This window comes from Macrobrachium nipponense, chromosome 2, assembly GCF_015104395.2.
Source record: "Macrobrachium nipponense isolate FS-2020 chromosome 2, ASM1510439v2, whole genome shotgun sequence".
NCBI lineage: Eukaryota > Metazoa > Arthropoda > Malacostraca > Decapoda > Palaemonidae > Macrobrachium > Macrobrachium nipponense.
This window is the reverse complement of record NC_087201.1, coordinates 44,427,655-44,451,850: the sequence shown is the minus strand read 5'-3', so window position 1 is coordinate 44,451,850 and position 24,196 is coordinate 44,427,655. Positions and strand designations below refer to the sequence as shown.

Below are 24,196 nucleotides of genomic sequence, written 5' to 3'. Positions count from 1 at the left end.
ATCCTTTCGGTGCTCCGTTACCAGCACGGTATGGAACTACGAGTCTACCGCAACATTGCACTTTATTTGCTCTCCTGCTTAGGCAAAGCGCAGCCTTATTTAGGGAAGTAAGCATACTCGGGGACCATTTCCTTCCTGAAGAAGTTTGTTTCCCCGAATAGACTGCAATTCAGACCACAGTTTTTTTCCTACCGGGAACTGAAATATTATTCAAGATCTAGCAATGATTCTGAACATCTCTCAGTGCGTCTATCACCTGAGGTGATAGAAAGAAGGTGCCGACATCTGGATAGGGTTTCAGATGTCCTGGATCTTAATCTGAAAGAAGTAAAAGCGATTCGGTAGTCCCTCCAGTCCTCGAAACGAGTTTTTGGGAACCAGTGGTCAGATCAACTCTGATATTCCACAGCTCTCTCATATCTTGAGAAGTATCTTCTCTCGGTCCTTGTTCGAGTTTACGAGAAAGAGCCTATTATAACAACAGGCGTAAAATGTAACGATCCTCTACAGGTTCGTTACAGGATTGCAAAAGTCCGTACGAATCGTCTCGATCGACGGCAGCAATTATTCACTTCCGAGTGGAATCTTTCTTTAGAAGTAAGTTGGGAGTTGTGTAGACTTTAGGGACGCCCTTTCATTCTTCTCTTCGATATGTTGAGGACGAAGAGGCGGCTTCTTCTCTGCTATTCTCGATCGGGCTCGGTACCAATTAAACGCATCCTATGAATATTGAACGGGGATGGATGTTTAGTCTCTTTTTCCCCTTTTTCAATCGCTTAGGAAATGTAATAAGAGGATTTATGACGTCACAGGGAGCGACAATGACGCTGATCGCCCCCATGTTGGCCTTCAGAATCCTGGATTCACAGAGGTCACATATTCCTAGTTCACTTTCCAAGGACCTTTTCCGAGAGAGTCGGTCTACTCTAACTCGAAAGGTACCTATAACCTCTCCGCTCTGAGTCTGACTACGTTCAGACTATCGAGAGGTTGACAGGAATAAGATTACCGTCTTCCTTTTCCGTCTGAAGAATGGGATAAGCTGGCAGTCACAAAACTATTAAAGAATATGCAAATATGTTTGTTGGACGGCCTTTGGGCCTTCAGAGATTTGCGTCTGTCAAACAACAAAGCCCTTCAACGATTTTTGAGTTCGTGGAATCTCGAAACTCGCCTCACCATCTACTTTTTGTCTCACCTGTCTCGGAGTCAGACACTCGTGCGAGATCAGGCGACATATAGTAGCCCTGAGTTTCTTGTTGACGAAGTCAGTTGCGTTTATACACCCCCGATGATCGTGTAACATGAGACCAGGTTGGACTGTCAGGCATTCTTCCTTCGGGACTGAATCGTTTCCTTTTTGCTCCTTGCTCCTTTCTCCTGGCACCAGAAGCTCGAGTCAGTTGATTCACTGACAACGTTGGGTTGCGTTGATACACCCCCAAGGTTTACTTAGATTGAATCGCCCAGGCAGTCCAGACACTCATTCTTCAGCGAAGAATAGTGCCTTATGGTCTTCAGGGTACAGCCTTGCTGTCCTTGATTCGTCTGACTTGTCAACTGGTCGGTCACCTGACTTTAGTACAGACGGACTGACTGTGCATGTCCAGATCGAAGCTTTCAATATGGAACTTAGACGTAGTCTGAAGTTCTTGATGTTAAAGCATTCGAACCTCTCCTACCTGTTAACTGTTTGCATGTGATCAGGAAGGCCTTCTTCTAACCACCCTAGATACGCAAAGAAAGAGGGTTAGTGAAATTTTAAGCCATCGTCACAAGTTTTGGCTTTAGAAGACAAGGCGGTGTGCTCTCTAAGCCTTCCGTTGTGGCCTAAGAATGGAAACCCGTTTTGTCCTTGGCCAGAAGCTTGGAAGCAAGGATGGCACAATTATGGGGCAGAGCCAGAGAGAGTCCTGTTTTTGGTTTTGGCTGTCGGGTCTCTCAAGTTTTATCTACATAAAACTCAAGAAAGTCGAAGTCATTCGGGCAATCTGCAGTGTTCCGAAAAAGACCAGACTTGCCCATATCGAAGAACACCCTGGCTTTAGTGTTAAGGAGTTCTTTCAAAAATGCTCCTTCTTGTGGTTTGCACAAAGATTTGAATCTTTTATCTAAATGCTCACGAGGTGAGGGCGCGCGACCTCGGTAAGCATTTCAACAGAGCATGGCACTCAGTAACATCCTGAGTACCATGTTTTAGCGAAGCAACTCTGTGTTCACTTCACACTCCCTGCGAGATGTGAAGATGGCATATGAGATCTGCTGCTCGCTAGGGCCATACGTGTCTGCAGACACAATCTTGGGGCAAGAAGTACCACTCATCCTATCCTGTAGAAAATGGTTAGGAAGAGCTCTTAATTTAGTTGATGATCGCCGACGACGGCGACTTCTTAACTCTTAAGCCTTAGTTAAAACACCTTAACTTGGCTAGGTTGGTCAGGTGGTGATATATATATATATATATATTTATTTTACTTCTTAGCCCTCATGGTATGGTCAATATGGTCTAGTCACGTCGTGGTCTCGCCCCTGTTGACAGATCATCTGGAGTGCACCAGCTATATAGGTCTCTACCTCGCTGGCAACTCTAGTAGCACAAGCAGACTTACGTGGCAGTAACCACGAAGCCAGCTATGCTAACAGGTGGAACCAAGATGTAAATCATCTGCATGCATTTGTTTCCTAAAAATCCTTACTATTCGTCCCTTCCCACCTCCAAAGGTGGGATTCAGCTAATATATATCTGACAGGATAAGTTTCATGAACAACAAAATGATATTGTTATGATACAATAAAGTTTGTTCATACTTACCTGGCAGATATATATAATCAAGTACCCACCCACCTCCCCTCAGGGGACAGTGGAAATAAAAATTATGAATAGAAAATGGAATGGTTCCTGATACCCGCCTCCCAGCGGCGGGGGAATGGGTACTAACCACTGGCCGACCACTGCGTTGTGTCGGAAGTTTTTAAATTCTGTCGGACTTCAGAAAATACAGCTATATATATATCTGCCAGGTAAGTATGAACAAACTTTATTGTATCATAACAATATCATTTTTAGTTTCCTTCTTTTGCTTACTAATTGTTCAAGTCTCTAATGAATGCAAATTATATTATATAATTTCCTACCGTGTGCTTTACAGGATTTGGTATGGTAAAGGAAGTTCTTGCAGACTGCACCTTCTTTGTGAAGGACAATTACAGTGTAGAAAGGAATGCATTAGCAGTCACTTGGCCTACTTCCCAGATATTCCTTTGTTTATTTCACATACTACAGCTAGTATGGCGTTGGCTTCTTGATTCCAAGCAGTGCATCAATGAAAATGATTGCCAAGAACTAATGGCTGCAGTAAAATCTCTTATTCATGCAGGGTCAAGAGAGGCTTTTGATGAATTGCTAGAGAAGATTCTAAACAGTCATTTTGCTGAGAAATATCCCAATTTCAAGTGGTAATGTATATTTCTCATTATTAGTAAAGTGTTTGTAAAGTAGTAGTGCGAGCATATTTTCTGTTGTATAATATGGATCAAGTTTTACACTTCTATATACATTTTTCCTTTTCTTTATGCATCTGTGTGATAATTCATGTTATAGTGATTTGAATGACATATTTCAGCTATCTGACCACCCTAGTCCAAAGGCAAGAGGAGTGGGCGATTGCCTTCAGATCTGGTGCAATGTTACAAGGTCATCAAACTAACAATTACTGTGAGGCAACGATGTGCATCATAAAGGATAATGTTCTTAATAGGTAAGGATTAAGTGTAAGTCAGGTTACAGTTACTGTGAATCCCCCCCCAAAAAAAAATTGCTGTTGGCTAGTGGTTTGCAGATGAACTAGTATATTAATGCTGATGAGTTTTGTGAGCTAAATATTACATCTTCAAGAGCCAGAGGCTGACCACCTTAGCTGCAGATGATGTCAATATTATTAGGTAGATCTTTGAATTGTGCTAGTCTTCAATCAAGTTCAGTTACCTTCCAAAGGCATACAGTGAACCTCAGTTTTTGTACATAATCCGTTCCAGAACCTCCCACGAAATCTGAAACAATAATTCCTATAAGGAATAATATAAATACAATTATATGCATTCCAGACCCCCAAAAATGTTACCAAAAAATACATTTTGTTCATGAGACTTACCTGCCAGATATATATATATAGCTGTATTCTCTGAAGTCCGACAGAATTTCAAAACTTACAACACACGCAGTGGGAGGCCAGGTGGTTAGTACCCATGGCGGGTATCAGGAACCATTCCCATTTTCTATTTAGATTTTCTCTGTCGCCGGTACTGTCAACACCTGTTTTCAGTACCTCCGTCTTTGGATTTCGTAAACTTTCGTTGCCACTTGAGTATTCTGATTGTCTTTTGGTTTTTTGCCTTGCATTTGTGGCTAGGCATACGCTATTGTGGACTGTTTTGGATTTTGCTTTGATTTTTCTTGGATAAGATGTCTGGATCTAGTTCTGCTAGTTTCAGAGTATGTTGTGTGGAAGAGTGTAAGGTGAGGCTACTGAAAGCTTTGGTAGACCCTCACACGGTGTGCACGAGGTGTAGGGGACATGTATGTTTGATAAATGATCGGTGTAAGGAGTGTGAGAGTTTGCCTGATTCCAGTTGGAAGACTTATCATTCCTATGTGCGTAAGTTAGAGCGTGACAGGATCAGGAGGTCTTCCTCCAGGAGTGCGTTAGCGAGCAGAAGTCAGGGTAGTGATTTTTCACCTGCTAACCCTCCTGTAGACTTTGCTATCCCTAACCCTGTAGTGTTGCCTTCGGGCCCTGAGGTTGTGTCTGCGGAAGGTAATGCCCTGTCTGTAATTATGGATTCCCTCCGTAACCTGGAATCGAAAGTGCTCGCTCTACAAAGTGGTATTGTGAAGTGCAGTGATAGTGTTAGTGTCCCTAGTGTTGTGGAGGGGGCATCAGATCGGTCCTATAATGCCTCTAGGCCTGGACCTCTGTCGGACTCCCAGGACTCAGGGAGTGGGCAAGTCGAAAGCCGAAGGAGGGTTACGGGGGCTCCCCACCGGTCTGGTGTCCCTTCGGCAGGTCCTGATGATGCTTCCCAGAGGCGGACTTCCCAGTCATTAGCTTAACCCTCTTACGCCGAAGCCCTAAAAACCAAAATGTCTCCCGTATGCCGAGGCGGGTTTGGAGTGAGCGCGGAAGCGGAAAAATTAAAAAAAAAAAAATCACAGCACGCTAAGTTTTCAAGATTAAGAGTTCATTTTTGGCTCCTTTTTTTGTCATTGCCTGAAGTTTAGTATGCAACCATCAGAAATGAAAAAAATATCATTATCATATATAAATAATGCGATATATGGTAGCGACAAAAAAAAAATTCATACATAATTGTATTCAAATTGAGCTGTGCGAAAAACGATTAAAGCTAACGAGTTACTTTTTTTATCGTTGTATTTTACACTAAATTGCGATCATTTTGATATATAACACATTGTAAAACGATCAAAACAACACAAAAAAAAAATTATCACAAAATGATACATGCATTCGTAACGCGCGGATGTAAAAAAATGTTTTTTTTCAAAAATTCACCATAAATCTAAATATTGTTCTAGAGACTTCCAATTTGTTTCAAAATGAAGACAAGTGATTGAATATTACGATACTGTAAGATTTTTAGCTCAGAATTGCAGTTTTTGACCATTTCGGACGAGTTAAAGTTGACCGAATGTCGAGATTTTTATATATATTTTTTTTATATGCAAATATTGCAAAAATGAGAAAAGCTACAACCTTCAAATATTTTTGTTTGTATTCTTCATGAATTTGCGCACATTTTCATATATAAAACTCTATAAAATGCCTAATATGCAAAGGAGCAAATATTAGGAGAATGCAACGTACGCATTTCGGAGATTTGCGGCCGCGAATCGGCGCGCGGAGGGAAAGAAAGTTCTTTTTAAAAATTCACCATAAATCTAAATATTGTGCTAGACACTTCGAATTTGTTTCAAAATGAAGATAAATGATTGTATATCACTAGATTTTAAGAGTTTTAGCTTACAATTACGTTTTTCGACTATTTCGGTAGAGTCAAAGTTGACCGAACGTAGTTTTTTTTTATTTATCGTGATTTATATGCAAATATTTCAAAAAAGAGAAAAGCTACAACCTTCAATCATTTTTTGTTGTATTCTACATGAAATTGCGCACATTTTCATATGTAAAACTATGTAACGGCTACTTTTAAATGGTACAAACATTTCGACAATCGCAAGAAAAAATTTCTGATTTTTTTCGGAAGAGTTACCGCGCGGACGTAAGGAAAATGTTTTTTTTTTTTCATAAATTCACCATAAATCGAATTATTGTGTTAGAGACTTCCAATTCGTTGCCAAACGAAGGTAAATGATTGAATATTACTAGAATATATGAGTTTTAGCTTACAATTGCGTTTTTCGACTTTCGGTAGAGTCAAAGTTGACCGAAGGTTTAAATTTTTGCACTTATCGTTATTTATTTGAAAATATTTCAAAACTGATAAAAGCTACAACTATTAGTTGTTTTAGTTGTATTGTGCATGAAATTGCGCACATTTCCATATATAAAACTTTATGTAATGGCAAATTTAAAATGGTGCAAACATTAGGACAATCGCACGAAAAAAATTTATTCGAAGAGTTACCGCGTGGACGTAAGGAAAAAGTTTTTTCATAAATTCACCATAAATCGAAATATTGTGCTAGAGACGTCCAATTTGTTGCAAAATGAAGGTAAATAATTGAATATTACTGGAATATAAGAGTTTTAGCTTACAATTTCGTTTGTTGACCATTTCGGTAGAGTCAAAGTTGATCAAAGGTTGAAATTTTGGCACTTATTGTTATTTATATAAAAATATTTCAAAACTGATAAAAGCTACAATCATGAGTGTTTTTTTTTTGTATTCTAAATGAAATTGCGCACATTTTCATACATAATACTTCATGTAACGGATAATTTAAAATGGTGCAAAAATTATGTCAAAGTGACGAAATAATTTTTGAGATGTGTCACTGATACTTTTTAGTGTGATAAGAAAGAAATTCGCGCTTGCACGCCTGTGTAACGATTGTAAACAAAACAACGCCTTGATCCGTGAACTCCCAGCATCCCCCAAGGCGTGTGATTAAAAAGTTTTCGGCTGGTAGGCTATAAGTATTTTTCCGCGAATTTAAAAAAAAACTTTTTTTGAGTCGACGTCTAATACGTCCAATCGGCATACAGGAGACATTTTGACTCGACGTTTAATACGTCCAATCGGCGTGAGAGAGTTAAGTTATGCTATCTTAACTTATGTTAGGCTTGGTCAGGTGGTTGTTTTGCTTCGTTGCCCTCATAGTATGGTCAATATATTCTAGTCACATTGTGGTCACGCCCCTGTTGACAGATCATCTAGAACTCACCAGCTATACAGGTCACTACCTTGCTGGAGACTCTAGTAAAGCAAAAGCAGACTAGGGTGACAGTAATCACGAAGTCAGCTATGCTAACAGGTAAGGAACCAAGGTGTCAATCATCTACATGTAGTTTGTTTCCTAAATCCTATTCTGTCTCTTCCCACCTCCAATGGTGGGGTTAGGCTATAATATAATCTGACCAGGTAAGTTACTCATGAACCAAAATGATATTGTTATGATACAATAAAGTATGTTCATACTTACCTGGCAGATATATATATTGCAATACACCCCCTGAACACCTGAACTAGCCCTGGTCACTTACCAGCCCGAACCATCATTTATTAAAAATTTACCAAATCTTTGGTTAAAATAAACGATCAGTGTTGCCAATCTCCTGGCAAACACCCTCGTTACCTAGTTACCAGCCCACCGCTAGTAGCCCTGCCTCACGGGCCGGTTCACACCTGCCCTCTCACGTCAATCACTTATCGTTCGCGGTGGAGTACAGATGTATCCACAGCGAACTCCTTTTTGGTCTTGCCCGGCCTTCATTGCACCTTTGAATTGATTGAATTTGGTGACGAATTACGCATCCCTTTGGATTACGGTTGGATTGCTCTTAATACCTTGTCATTAGACATTGATTCTGCAAAGGAAGAAACAACACAGGCTACGACAACGACTACTGCATCCTCGGCCACGACATCACAGAAAACGACGAGCGGGAGTTCAACAACGTATCGTCTTTGCCAACAATGCAAGAAAAGGATGAGTACCCTATGACACGATAGTCATTCCTTATGCGTAAATTGTAGGCCTGTTCAATATAATGTAAAGACCAGATGTTTGGAATGTCATGAGTGGTGTTGGGATGTTCGGTTGGTTTCTTTGGACCAGATGTTAGGGTATCTCAAACATAGGAAAGGTCTCGTATTAAGAATAAACTGTAGGCAGGAAGAGACTAACGTAGATCAAGATAAAGACTTAGAGACAGTGCTCTTTAAGAGACTTGAGAGTACGCTGACATCGAGTATGACATCTCTGTTACCGATTTTATGTCAAGATTATGTGAGGATAGATCGAGCAATAGGGATTACTGAAAGTTACTAATCGTTCTGTTCCAGCTCCCCTGCCTGTTCCAGAATCAGCCCTAACCGGTGCTGGGGGTTATGGGGATCCGCAAGCCCACGGGCAGGATCCGCCGTCCCCTGGCGCGGAGCAGGCAGTTTTGGCAGCAGATTCCCCTTCCCTCGATGACATCTCTGTTACCGATTTTAGGTCAAGATTATGTGAGGATAGATCGAGCAATAGGGATACTGAAATTACTAATCGTTCTTTTCCAGCTCCCCTGCCTGTTCCAGAATCAGCCCTAACCGGTGCTGGGGTTATGGGGATCCGCAAGCCCACGGGCAGGATCCGCCGTCCCCCTGGCGCGGAGCAGGCAGTGTTGGCAGCAGATTCCCTTCCCTCGATGTGTAAGTTCTCAGGATGATAAAAACTTAGGTCAGATATAGACGAGTAGGGATAATAGGCTACATAGTGTTTAGTTTACGAAGAGAAGTGCAGGCTTCTTCGGGTCGGTTTTCTATTAAAAGTAGTAGTTTTTAGAGGCACAGTGTCCTTAGAGCATCTTTAGGCTTGTTTTTCCTGCTTCGAGTTCCTTGCATCAGAAGCTTTTAGGCCAGGGTTGGTCTTTCAGATATGCTCCTTCGTCTTTAAGGTTACTTTCCTCTACGTATACGATACGATAATTGTTAATATCAACTAATTCTCCGTTCAATGCATATTGACTTACGATATTCAGTATGAAGAGAAATCGAATAAAATTAACTACGGTTAGCCTAGTGTTCACGATGATATATCGTATGCATATTCAGTAGCCTAGCCTAACCTAAAGTATTCGCTGTACAACATATCGGTAGTTTATTTTTATATTGGCTAACGCTGTAGGCTTAAGGCATTCTTGACTTCGGATAATTCAATACAGGTGTTGTAATTGAAAACGAACGAGAATCCGATCTGAGGATAATTAATATGAATGTAATCGAACAGAATGAAGATCGGATTCTGTCCGACTAAAGCATTATAATTGTATTATGTGTATCATCATTATTGGCGTAGTATAAACACTAACTCGACAGTCATTCACGCTGGAAATCAGCGGATGACGAATACGGGCTTGCGTCGCCGTATCCATCTCATTCTCTCCTGATTGACTAAAATGACTAACGTAACAACACTCTCACTTATGCCAAGTTTGTACAAACGTCTTAAAGGAGACGTGTCTTCAACTATGTTGACATTTAATATAGTCAATGAGGTATCTATCTTGGGGCATATAATCAAGATGTCAGATATAAGGAATTTGTATGTATGACGTCTTCATACGTTTAACAGGGACTATTGCCCGTCAGTATTTACATTGAGCTTATGTCAAATTACAGTTACAAATTAATACCAGTCGTATTATCAAACTACAATGACAACTGAAATTAATATTAGGCCTAATAAAGTTAATTTAATTACCTTTAAATATTATTTTATTACTTTTCAATTAAATTATAATTACACTAGCTTGTCGTCAAACAGCACTATTGTAAGGAGGTGTGGTTTAGAAAGACAAGTATGCCGGCTAGTCTATTTTTTTTTTTCTCCTTCGGCTTCAGATTCAACCATATCACTTGGTCTCGGCTAATGTTTTTGTCCTTAGTTAGCATATTAATGAATATCTGGATACTTAACTTATGTAACGAAGTCATACTGTTCGTCTTACGATGTAATTTAAGACCAAAATTTGACTGATACGTCTCATCGGGAAGCTAGTTTTTCCCTCGGGTTCGGGTTAGATGGCGTTAAATTTAGGATTCCGTTCGTTTTTCACTCGGGTTCATAGGTATTACGAACCTTACACTTTATATACGTTATTAATCCTTTGTCTGTGTGAAAACAACAGTAATGAGCTCTTTCATGCTATTAGTTTCTTTACCACGGCTGCGTTGGTGAATTCATACATAAGCTCGGGACTTCTGTCCAGGTTGCTGATGAACGTTAATTTTGCCTTATTAGCTTCAGCTGCATTTATAACATGAATACAGTAATTACCGTCCCACGCGGATGAATACAATAACGGATGTTGCTATCGGATTCGATTACTGTCACGCTGATCAATACAATAAAGTGATGTTGTTATAGGAGTCGATCGCATTAGCAACAAGTTCTCGTTCGGTGTTCAATAGCTGTACGGAGTTATACGAGTATTATCGTTAAGATAATACCCTTTTAACTTGCTGCAATTTGCGGAGGTGGAGATATTAGACGATCGTAATTTCTCTCTCTCTCTCTCTCTCTCACTCTCCTACTCTCTCTCTCTCTCTCTCTCTCTCTCTCTCTCTCTCTCTCTCTCTCTCTCTTTTCCCTGATTTTATCTCTCTCTCTCTTTTCCCTGATTTTATATTCTCTCTATCCTAGACGATTGTGTTTCCCTCTCTCTCTCACTCTCTCTCTCTCTCTCTCTCCCTTCTCTCTATCTCTCTCTCTCTCTCTCTCTCTCTCTCTCTCACTTTTCTGATTTCATATTCTCTCCATATTCTCTCATCCTATTTTCCACGCTCTCCTAACACTGGACTCATTGTGCAACAGAGGTTTTTTCTTCCTTTCACACTTTTCAAACTTCCTCAATTTCCCTCAGCGCTGACCTGACCTTCAAGGTCCAATACTCGGCCTTTGGCCTTAAATTCTATTTTTAAACCCAACAATCTTGCTGTCTGAGTTAGTATTAGAGTAGGGAGCGAATATTCGGAATATGCATAAGGTATTTCATGATATGGATATATCATAAGAGGATTTTAAGTATTAGGAAAGATAGGAAAGAACATGTCTGGGTCTATCTGAGGGTATTCTTCCAAGTGCCAACCAGGCAGAGTACAGACAGGCAGGTACAACACTACAAGAGAGGACATCACTACGATCGACGACACAGTTGTCTCCTCCGTACATGAGAGGCCTAAGGCCACATGGGAGGTCTTCAGTTTCCCTCCATACATGAGAGGCCGAGAGGCCACATTGCCACATGGGAGGTCTTCAGATTCCCTCCATACATGAGAGGCCGAGAGCCACATGGGAGGTCTTCAGTTTTTCCTCTGCTCAGGTGAGGCACATAGCCAGCTGAGAGGAAACAGGTTTGTATCCCTTCCGCACTCAATGAGTTTTGACCTTAGGGTAAGAAGGTGCAGGGAGTTTTTCCCTCCACATATGGCAGGCCTAGAAGGCCACACATGGAGATTAGCTTGGACGAGTGACAAATGAACTTGAGACTGACTCGCGTACTCAATTATATTGACTGACAACTAGTACAGTGGAGGGCCGGGCAGATTTGATTCCCCACCTCCAAATTAATGTTGTTAATCGGGCTAGTTCAGGTGTTCAGGGGGTGTATTGCAATATGAAGTTTTTATTGTAAAACTAATATTGTAATACCTACCTGAACACCTGAATGATTCCCACCCTCCTCCCCTCTCATACAGAGTTATTGAGTTATGATTGACGTGAGAGGGCAGGTGTGACCGGCCCGTGAGGCAGGGCTACTAGCGGTGGGCTGGTAACTAGGTAACGAGGGTGTTTGCCAGGAGATTGGCAACACTGATCGTTATTTAACCAAAGATTTGGTAAATTTTAATAAATGATGGTTCGGGCTGGTAAGTGACCAGGGCTAGTTCAGGTGTTCAGGTAGGTATTACAATATTAGTTTTACAATAAAACTTCATATTCATAGTGCCCACCCACCTCCCCTCAGGAGACAGTGGCACTAGAAAATCTGAATAGAAAATGGGAATGGTTCCTGATACCTGCCTCCCAGCGGTGGGAATGGGTACTAACCACCTGGCCTCCCACTGCGTGTGTCGTAAGTTTTGAAATTCTGTCGGACTTCGGAGAATACAGCTATATATATATCTGCTAGGTAAGTATGAACACACTTTATTGTATCATAACAATATCATTTTATTGCAGTGTCTTACCGAACAATTATATAGGTTCCCTACGTGGCAGACAAAAAATTTAAACTTTAGTGGTGGCGCCGCCATCGCTGATGTAGGTGACGTCATCTCCGGCCACTCGAGGGAGGAACAGGTAGAATTGCTCAGGTGAAGACAATTCGTTCTGTGCCGGCTTCTGGTTAAGTGGTCGATGCCGGACTTTTTCTTCATTGCTGGCTGGTTTTTGACTGTCGTATTTTGGTGAAGTACTCAACTTTGTGTTTTTGCCAGTTGTTTGCTTACAATTTTGTCAGCTTAACTGCAATTAGACCATCATGTCAGACTCTAACCCTTCAGGTGTTAGGTTTTGTGCAGGAGGGTGTAAGGCTAGGTTAAAGGTTAAGCCTATTTACGACCCACACTCAAGGTGTATTAAATCTAGAGGTAATGGGTCTGACTGTACTTGTGAATCGGCTTGTGACGAGTGTAAAGGTTGGAGTGATAATCAGTGGAAGGTTTTTCTTGAACATTCTGATAAACTAGTGAAGGATAGGATGAGAAAGTCAGTGCTAAGGGCTGAAAGTAAAACTAGCATAGCAGCTTCTGCGTCTTCCGCAGATCCAGTTTGTTCTGTCTTTCCTTCTCCTCCTTTAGCCATGTCTCCAATCTTGAGTCCTCCTTCTTCTGCTCCTTTAACTACTTTACCAGCTTCCGGTGTAGTTTCTCCCGATGCCATTGCCAGCCTTGAATCTAGGTTCAAGAAAAAATTTTATGTTCTTGCCAGTAATGTTATGGAGTTAGGTTTTTCAGTTAAGTCTTTTCTAGAAAAGGCTAATTCTAATAATGAAGTGCCAAGTGTTAGGTGCAGTGCTTTCTGAGGGGACAAATATTATACCACCAGTTCTTGTAGACAAAGGTCACTGTCCCGTTCCCCGCCTTGGGGAGAAGACATACCGAAGGTCCAAGGGAGACTAGTGGGGTTTGCCCACAAACAGTCGCTCCCTCCGTCGATCCTGTAGTGCACCAGCAGGTTTCGACAGAACACCATTGGAAAGGTGTTTCGTTTGCTGTTCCGTTGGCTTCGGAGTCGAGTGATTCCTCTCCCGTGAGGTGTCGTAAGTGGCATGGTTCATCAGTGTCGTGTTCATTGAAAAGATGTGCGACTGCAGAAGATTTCTCCCCTCCTCCGATTAAGAAGCCCAAGGAAGGGGATCACGGTTCATGTCCTTCTTGTAGTGTCGCTACTTTACTTTCTTTTCAAGATAATTTTTTGACTTTGGAATTTTTTGACTTTGGACATTTCTGACCCTCAAGGTGGTCTTCGTATTGTGACACCTTCGAAACATTCGACGCTGGTACATTCGTTGAATACTCCTTCGACTTCTCATGCGACATCTGCTTTGACAAATATGGACCCTTCATTGTCGAAAATTTTGACACTTACAACTGCAGACATTTCGACTTCAACTGCTGCTGTTTCAACTCAGGATCATTCTAATGAGTTCCCTTTGAAACAGTTGAAAGAGTTGATGGCTTATTTGAAAGACATGCAGTCAGCCCCTAAGCCTACAAATCTTCTATTTCTCTGCATTCGTCAGAGGGAGAAGAACAGGGTGCAGGCTCGATTCCCATGTCGGCTTATTCGAGTCTTCTGTGGTGTCTCTTGGATACATACCCTGATTACTTTAGTGCAGCAACTCCCAGGTCGCCCGCTTCGATTTTTATAATGAGAAGGAAATATGTGGACCCCTTACTTCCCAAGTTAGTTTTGTCGAAGGCTGCGAAGAAGTCTCTTCGTATTGTAGAAGACTGGCTGTTGACTGAGAGAGAATCAGGCAAGGCTTCTTTTGCTTTTCCTCCATCGAAACTCATCAACAAGAGGTACCATTTCTATATGACAGGGGAAGCTCCTTCCATGAGAGTTTCTGACTCCTCCCAGGGGTACTTCTCCAGTCTTGTTGACGCTAATCGTAGAGCGGCGTTTTCGGCGGTGAAGGTGTTCTTTTCTTCCCCTGATTAGACCATTTTGTCAAGAACCTCTTTAAGGTCCGGGAGATTTTGAGTTTTCTGGACTGGATAGTTGGAGCTCTGGGTTCAAAGATTGAGGATTGCCTCTATTCCAGAAGATGTGATGTAGGATTGGTTAGGGGTTCTTTTGTGTGTGCCGACAAATCTGTTAGGTACGCTTCTGATGAGATCGCCTCTCTCTTCACTTTAGGGACTCTCAATAGGAGACAACTTTGGTGCTCCTTTGTCACAAAAGGAGTTATACTACTTTACAGAAGTCGGCTTTGCTTTCCTCGCCCTTAGATAAGCAGCACTTATTCCCAGAATATACGGTTTATGCTATTCTTTCTGCTTTCGAGAAAAAGTCGACAAACGATCTGTTGGTCCAGTTGACCAAGCGAGTAAAAGTCGGCTCTGTGATTCCTGACAAGTCTTCCTCTCCTTTGCAATAGACTTTTTGCGGAGGTAGAACCAGGCCCTTTGTCAGACCTCGCTTGAACCTGTGCCCCCCTTCCAAATCCTCGACAAAACCTGATTCTAAGCCTTCCTCCAAGTAATATAAATATCCTTCATGCTCCAGTAGGTGCCAGGTTGCACCTATTTTGGGAGGAGTGGAATCGCAGAGGGGCAGACCCTTGGGTGGTCCAAGGTCTTCACCTCAGTTACTCCATTTGTTTCAAAGCTACTCCTCTTCTATCCAATTCCCCGATCATCTTATCAGCTTACTCTCCAGGTTCAGAGAGGTTTGTAGCTCTGACAAAAGAGGTGGAGGCTCATATTCAGAAAGCGGCAATAGAGTTAGTAATTGACAAGTCGTCTCGGGTTTTATAACTGCCTTTTTGTAGTCCCCAAAGCATTGGGGGGCTGGAGACCCGTATTGGATGTAAGCACTCTGAATTTGTATGTCTCGAAAACAAAATTCAATGTGGAAACAACTCACTTGGTCCTAGCATTGCTTTGCCAAGGAGACTGGATAGTCTCCTTGGACATGCAAAATGCTTATTTCCATATTCCAGTTCATCAGGAATAAAGAAAATTTCTTCGATTTGTTTTCAGGGACAAATTATTCCAATTTTGAGTGCTGTGTTTTGGTCTCTTGACAGCTCCTTAGGTATTTACCAGAGTATTGGCACCTCTAGGGAAGTGGCTACATCTCCTGGGTATCAATGTGGCACTTTACCTGGACGACTGGCTTCTCCACTCTTCGTTGGACGAAAAGAAATCACAGCAGTTCCTGAATCGTGGTTCATGTTCCGCTCTCCGGTGGATGAGTCTTCTGGGCACCTTATCGTCGGTAGAGAAGTTCGCAAATCTTGGAAGGTTACATATGAGACTCCTTCAATTCTTCCTGAAAGTATCATGGTGCAGGAAGTCTCAGCCAAATTCAATGGTGTTCGTCATCATGAAAGAGATCACAGAGGATCTAGCATGGTGGCTCTTGGAGCCGAGACTATCGGAAGGTATTTCTCTTCATCCTCTTCACCCAACCTTACAGTTCTTTTGCGACTCCTCCGATTTAGGTTGGGGAGCAGTCTTGGGAGAGATGAGAGTGTTGGGAATTTGTTGGACAGAACAGAGTTCCCTTCACGTCAACGTAAAGGAGTTACTAGTGGTCCATCTGGATCTACAAGCTTTCATTCACCAGATCACAGGGAAAGCGGTGGCAGTACATGCAGACAATTCTACCACGTTGTCTTACTTTTGAAAACAAGGGGAACACGCTCTTTCTCCCTTTACAAGATAGCAAGGGACCTTCTTTTGTGGGCGGCAAGGAAGCAAGTATATCTGATTCCTCGGTTCGTCCAGGGCCAGGGGCGAATGAATGTTTTGGCAGACGAATTGAGTCGAGGTCATCAGGTTCTTCCAACGGAATGGACCCTCGATGCCAGGGTTTGCATCGACCTTTGGAAGATATGGGGAAAACTAGAGATAGATCTGTTTGCCACTGCCACCAACAATCAACTTCCACTCTTTTGCTCTCCAATTCCAGACCCGCTGTCGACACAATGCTGCTGGACTGGTTGGGGCTGGACACATACACCTTTCCTCCATTCAGGCTGATAAGGCAAGTTGAAGTCGCAGTTGGATCCAAGTCAACGTTTGGAGTATCTGGGAATGGTTATAGACACAACAGAAGCCAAAGTATTCCCGACAGACCAAAGAATAGAGAAATGCAAACAAGTGGTGAATGCCTTTCTGGGAAAACAGACACAGCCAGCAAGACAGTGGCAGGTGGTGCTGGGAATCCTAACCTCCCTGGAGAAGCTAGTACCACAAGGAAGGCTACACCTTCGGTCCCTACAATGGAGGATGAAGGAGTTTTGGTCACCAATAGTAGATCACCCGTACGAGCAAATTCCCTTGTCGGCAGAAGTGAGGAAAGACTTGCTGTGGTGGGTGAACGACGACAATCTGACAGTGGGTGTCCCCCTTCAACAATCCTCCCCAGACCTCTTGCTGTTCTCGGATGCGTCACTAGAAGGCTGGGGAGCCCATATGGAGGAGTTGATGGTGTCAGCAAAATGGAGTTGCAAGGACAGAGAACTCCAATATAAACGTGCTGGAGTTGAAAGCAGCGTTTCTAGCTCTACAGGAATTCAGGGAGAGAGTAAAGGGACACTCAGTGGTATTGATGTCAGACAACACCACAGTAGTAGCTTATATAAACAAACAAGGAGGCCTAGTTTCTCGGCAGTTACATGTGATGACAGTTCAACTTCATCAGTGGGCTGTAGAGAACCTGGTAGACATCAGGGCCAGGTATATTCCGGGAAAAAGAAACATAGTGGCCGACAAGTTGAGCCGCAGGGATCAGATTCTGGGAATGGAGTGGTCCTGCACCAACAGGTAGTGACAGGATGCTCATGTTGTGGGAAGGACCGATCATAGACCTATTCGCAACCAGGTACAACAAAAAGCTGGAAGTGTATTGTTCAGTAGTCCCAGACGCAGAGGCAGTAGCAGAAGATGCGCTTGACAACAACACCCCCTGGGACAATCTGGACGTGTACGCATTTCCTCCATTTTGTCTAATCCGTCAGGTTCTGAACAGGGTAATGCGGTCTCAGAACCTCAAGATGACCCTGGTAGCCCCGTTATGGCCGAAGGCAGAGTGGTTTCCAGACCTGCTGGAACTCCTAGTAGATGTGCCGAGAGAGTTACCCCCATGGAGCAACCTACTGTGTCAGCCGCACATGGAGAGGTACCACCAGTCGGTGAAGTCCCTATCGCTTCACGGGTGGAGACTGTCAAGTATCTCCTCCGAGCGAGAGGGTTTTTGCAGAAAGCAGCAACTCAGATGGCAGGAAATATCAGAAAATCATCTGCGACAGTATATCAAGGAAAGTGGTCAGCATACTGTGATTGGTGTCATAGAGGGAACTTGTCTCCACTCGGTACCACTATTCAGCAGTTAGCAGACTTTCTGATATATCTCAGAACAGAAAAGCATATGTCTGTATCTGCAGTGAAGGGGTACAGGGCGGCTCTAGCCTCAGTCTTACGAATGAAAGGAGTGGACATTTCGTCTTCATGGGAGTTGGCCATGCTGATGAGGAGCTTTGAACAGTCATGCCCACCAAAGGAGCTAAAAGCCCCAGATTGGGATCTGACCAGGGTACTGAGTAGTCTGACAAAACCCCCCTACGAACCACTAAGGCACTTCACGGATAGGAGCCTGACCCTGAAGACAGTCTTCTTATTGGCCCTGGCTTCAACCAAAAGGGTGGGGGAGCTACATGGCCTGTCATATCTCATAAAGCACTCGAGAGGTTGGAGGTCAATGGTATTTGAGTTTGTCCCAGAATTCGTGGCCAAGACCCAAAACCCAACAATAGTAGACGGCAGATTCAACTCCTTTACCATACCTTCCTTGGCAGACTTTGTAGACAATGACAAAGATGAGATGCTCCTGTGCCCCGTCAGGGCACTAAGGGAGTACTTAAGGAGAACAAGGCACCTCAGGCCGGGGTGCCGGAGGTTGTTTGTAAGTACAGGACGGAACAAGAAGGAAGTGTCCAGGAATACAATATCGTTTTGGCTAAGGGAGACGATCAGAGATGCTTATATGGCAGAAGACAGAGGGTCAGATAGCCAGGTGGGAGCTAGAGCTCATGACTTCAGGGGCTTGAGTGCTTCTCTGGCATTTAAGAAGAACATGTCTGTGGATAGAATTCTGAAAGCTGGTGTGTGGAAACGCCAAACAACTTTCACCCCATTTTATTTGAAAGACGTTGCCCATAGATCCTTGGACACTTTTTCCTGCGGTCCAGTGGTGGCGGCCCAACAAGTGATATAGCTCATCCAGTGCCCTGGCGGGTCAGTTTGCGTTCTATGCTAAGATGAAGGTATGAAAGTAGAATGAATGGGATGGACTGGCCTTTTCTTTTTTCTTTACTACTTTCTTCCTACTCCTTTAACTACGGGCAGTATGAAGGAGAGTACCGTCATGTGCTGGAATGGACTAGATGCAGGTGAGGTGGTCAGCCATACTGTGAAGCTATCTTAGGTTATGATATACTTTTCAGTAGCAACACACCCCTCTAGATAATAGGGAAGAGAGGGGTGAAGGTGGATCCAGTTGCAAGGGACAAGAGTAAACCATAGAATGGTATCTACACCAGTGGGGGAAACCAATAGATTCGCTTATATCTTTGGTTCTAGGTTCATGTCCATTCTCTTAGAATTTCCCTATATATTTCGGAAATGGATAAGGTGGCAAACTCCCCGTCAGTTGTAGAGACTTACCTCCTCCAATAAGTAAGTCTATCCTAATGTTAAGACCGAAGGTTTGTTCTGTATATGAACAAATACCAAATTTCATACAATCAACTTACCTGGCAGATATATACATAGCTAAGACTCCGTCGTCCCCGACAGAAATTCAAATTTCGCGCCACTCGCTACAGGTAGGTCAGGTGATCTACCGGCCCTGCCCTGGGTGGGCGGCAGGACTAGGAACCATTCCCGTTTTCTACTCATATATTTTCTGTCGCCGGTGGTATCAACATCGTTGCTGCCACCTCTTGACTGGAATTCGCTTTTCTAGACAATTGATCATCTTTTTGTGGACTTTTGGTGACGTACCTGGATCGTTGTTTTGCATTCGCTACTGTGGACTGGATTTTGGGACTTGCTTTTGATTTTTCTTCAGAATGTCTGATTCAAGTGTTTGTGTGAGAATGTGTGTGAATGTAGGCTGCAAGGTGAGGATACCGAAAGCTTCGGTTGATCTCACACTGTATGTCGCAAATGTAGGGGTTTTGATTGTTCTATTTCTAACACCTGTCATGAGTGTGAGAGGTTGAATGTTGAGGAATGGAAGACTCTAACTTCTTACTTGAAGAAGTTAGAAAGGGATAGAGTCAGAAGGGCTGCATCTAAGATGGCGGGGGTAGTAGTACAAGGCCTATTGAGCCTTTGGATAATTCTAACTCTTCTCTTAATTATGATTCTGTATCAGGACCCTCACTGGCTTTACATTGCAGATTACGGCCCGGCGGAAATTGCTGAACTGAAGGCTACTCTTCACAGGATGAGATCCAAAATGGCTACCATGAAAGGTAAGGACTGTGAAAGTGATTTTAGTGAAGTGAGTGTCCCCAGTGTTGTGGAGGGGGCGTCTGACCGTCTCTGCGACGCTCCCAGGCCTAGACCTCTTCCAAGCTCCCAAGCCCAGAGGAGAAGGAAAGTCGAAAGCCGTACGGAGGTTGTGGAGAATTCCCCCCGGTCAGGCGTCCCTTCAGCAGGTGCTGTATATAGACAGTCTGCTCAGGACCGCTATCGAAAAAGCGTCCTCAGAGAGTGCTTCTCTTCGTCCGCTTCTCCCTCTCCTAAACGAGGGTGGAAGGATTCGGACTTGTCCAGGCCCCTGAAAAGGCACTGGAGAGATCCTGTGTTGGATTCAAGCCCAGAACGCTTTTCGGAAGAAGCGCCTCCTTCTATCAAGAAGGCGAAGAGGGTTTTGACGTCCCATGATGTGGGCAATACGCCTTCGAGGTCTCCCTCTCCCGTTCAAGAAGACGCAGGAGAGGCTTCCAAGAGGATCATTTTGGCGGTGCAGGAACAGCTATCCGCCTTAGTAGGAGTCCTTTCGAAGGATCCTCCTCGTAAGAAAGACGTGAGACTGCCGGTCAAGAAGACTCGTCTTCCTTCTCCCGCCAGGAGTGAGGCTCCTGTGAGACGTGAGTCTTTTGAGAACTCAGATAGAGACTCGTTGGACGATTTTGATTCGCCAGACAAGCGCGTCGCGCCAGCCAAGCGCGAGGCGTCCTACAGACGAGAAGCGTCCTCTAGGATTAGAGAGTCAGACAAGCGAGAAACGCATTACAGACGAGAGGATTCTCCCAGATGGGATACGTCTGCCAGACCAGCAGCTTCAGCCGAGCGCGAGGTAACAACCAGGCGTGAGGATTCAGCCAAGCGCGAGGCGCCAGACAAGCATCTGTCATACAAGGATGTGGCACCAGGAAGACGCGAGACTTCAACCAGGCGCGAGACGTCAGTCAGGCGCGAGAGCTTTGAGAGGCGCGAGACACCAGTCAGGCGCGAGGCGCCAGCCAAGCGCGAGGAGTCAGTCAGGCGCGAGACGCCAGCCAAGCGCGAGGATCCTGCCAGGCGCGAGGCGCCAGCCAAGCGCGAGGAGTCAGCCAGGCGCGAGACGCCAGCCAAGCGCGAGGCGCCAGCCAGGCGCGAGGCGCCAGCCAAGCGCGAGGCGCCAGCCAAGCGCGAAGAGCCAGCCAAGTACGAAGAGCCAGCCAAGCATAGGAGCTCTTTACACTCTCTTAGCCCCTCTCCTATTAGGAGTTTGTCTCCCGTAGAGAGAGTTTTTGAACAGGAAGACCCGGAACGGGAAGTGGCCTCTCCTTCTGATCCGATTTTGGAAGAGGACTCAGAGGACGAGTCTCACGGTAAAGAAGGACTGTCGAACTACAAAGTTTTGACAGCTCTCCTTCTCCAAGAATACGGAGATGCATTGATCCCTGCCGCTCCTCCTTCGCCTCGTTCACTTTTTTCATGCTCGAAGACACCGAAATCGTCGGCTTTCTTGAAAATGAGACCGACGATTTCTATGAAGAGAGCTCTGCAATCGCTGGATAGCTGGATGCTAACTAAGAAAGAGCTAGTAAGGACAGTGTTTTGCATGCCTCCCGCTAGACTTACGGGCAAGAGAGGGATTTGGTACCAGACTGGGGAGAATATGGGTCTCACACTTCCAGCTTCAGCTGAAGCTGACTTTTCCAGTCTGGTAGATGCATCCAGGAGACATAGCCTTCACACGGCTAAGATTACTTGGGGTCTGTCAGAGTTGGATCATCTCCTCAAGGGACTTTTTCACATTCTAGAAGTCTTTAACTTCCTAGATTGGTCCGTGGGGTGATGTCCAAGAAGGCTTATGCCCCTGAAGGGCTAGAACCAGATGTACTCCTGGCAATTTTGTCATGTATTGACAAGGCGGTGCAAGACGGCTCAGGGGAAGTTTCTTCCTTATTTGGAGCAGGTCTCTTGAAGAAGAGATCTGTTTTTAGCGCTTTCTTGACGAAAGCAGTATCACATTCGCAAAGAGCAGCTTTGTTATTCGCCCCTAGGTCTGATTTTCTGTTCCCGTCACAGTTGGTGAGGGATATTTCCCGATCTCTGACGGAGAAAGCGACACAGGATCTTCTCCTGCAATCGTGCCAGGAAGAAGAGACCAGTGATGGTGGTGGGAGAAAAGAAATAAAAGGGGGGTCTACTCCTGTGCGGCCCTTTCGAGGATGCCCTCCCACTAGAGTTACCGCTAAAAGGAAAACGACCGAGAAGAGAGGTCGAGGCCTCGTTCCGCCCCTTTAAAAGGGGAAAGTGAAGTGGCGCTCCTCCAAACACCAGTAGGTGCCAGGCTCCGGGGATTTGCGGAAGCCTGGACTCGCATCGACACAGACGCTTGGTCGATGTCGGTTCTTCAGAAGGGATATCTCATTCCTTTCCTGGACAATCCTCCCCTGACGTCAACTCCGAGGGAATTGTCCGCCAATTACAAGGACCCTGTGTTGAAAGATACTCTTCAACAACTGGTGGATCAGATGTGGGACAAGAGAGCTATAGAACTTGTGCTGGATCAAAGCTCCCCAGGGTTTTACAATCGTCTTTTCTGGTTGCGAAAGCCTCGGGGGCTGGAGACCAGTTCTGGATGTCAGCGCTCTGAACAAGTTTGTTCAAAAACAGAAGTTCTCAATGGAAACCTCTGCTTCAGTCCTTGCGGCTTCTTCGCCAAGGGGATTGGATGGTGTCTCTGGATCTCCAGGACGCCTATTTTCACGTCCCGATCCATCCTTCGTCGAAGAAGTACCTCCGTCTTTTCATGACGGGGGGGGGGGGAAGGATCTTCCAATTCAGAGCCTTGTGTTTCGGCCTGTCTACGGCGCCTCAGGTTTTCACGAACCTTTTGAAAAATGTGGCGAGATGGCTTCATCTGAAAGGAATCAGTATATCTCTATACCTAGACGACTGGCTTATCAGAGCAAAGTCAGAGAAACAGTGTTTGGAGGACCTGACTGTGACACTAAACCTGATAAAGACATTAGGATTACTCGTGAACCTCGAGAAGTCCCAACTGATCCCCAGCCAGAACTTGGTCTATCTGGGGATTCGGATGGATTCTCGGGGGGGTTTTCGAGTATTTCCTTCTCAAGAGAGACTAGCGAGAGGTTTAGAAAAAGTCTCTCTATTCCTAAGGAAGGAACGGACTTCGGCGAGGGGAATGGTTGAGCCTGTTAGGGACCCTTTCCTCGCTCGAACAGTTCTTTCATCTAGGAAGACTTCATCTCCGTCCTCTTCAGTTCTTCCTCAGAAGTTCGTGGAACATGAAGACAGGACTCCTCTCGGACAGTTTTTCCCATTCCAGATCTGATAAAACGACATCTAGAATGGTGGTTACTCCCACTGAGGGAAAACAAGGGTACTTCCCTCTGGAAATACAGAGCCCAAACCTTGTATTGTTTTCCGACGCGTCGGAAAAAGGTTGGGGAGCAACTTTGGGAAGAGAGAAGTGTCAGGCACTTGGAATGCTCTTCAAGTGTCCTGGCACATAAACTGCAAAGAACTGTTGGCTATACACCTAGCTCTAAAGAGCTTCGAACCGTTAGTATGCAACAAAATAGTACAAGTGAATGCGGACAATACAACCGCTCTGGCATACATTCGGAAGCAAGGAGGTACTCATCGTTATGCCCTTTACGAACTCGCAAGAGAACTGCTGTTGTGGACATCACAAAAGGAACATCTCTCTCTTGACGAGGTTCGTTCAGGGAGTAAGGAACGTAGAGCGGACAGGCTGAGCAGGAGGAACCAGGTCCTTCATACCGAGTGGACCCTCCACTCAGACGTTGCCTCAAGCTCTGGTCTCTTTGGGGAACTCCTCATGTCGACCTCTTTGCCACGTCCTCTCGAAGAGACTGGAAGTCTTCTGTTCAGTAGTAGAAGATCCCAGAGCTCTAGCAGTAGACGCCTTCCTGCTAGATTGGTCTCAGGTAGACGTTTACGCATTTCCCCCATTCAAGATTCTGGGGGCAAGTGCTCAGGAAGTTTGTGACTTCAAAGGGGACAAGAATGACCCTGATAGCCCCCTTTTGGCCAGCTCAAGAGTGGTTCCCAGAGGTACTGGAGTGGGATAGTAGACTTCCCCAGATCCCTTCCACAAAGGAGGGATCTTCTCAGACAACACACTTCGAGAGGTTTCATCAAAACCTCCCCGCTCTCGCTCTGACTGCCTTTCGACTATCGAAAGACTTGTCAGAGCGAGAGGCTTTTCTAGCAAAGC

General features: G+C 44.4%; 1 pseudogene; it reads left to right on the top strand.

Annotated features, from left to right (window-relative positions):
* Positions 1 to 24,196, top strand: part of LOC135220548 (uncharacterized) — a 47,856-nt pseudogene that overhangs the window by 10,545 nt on the left and 13,115 nt on the right.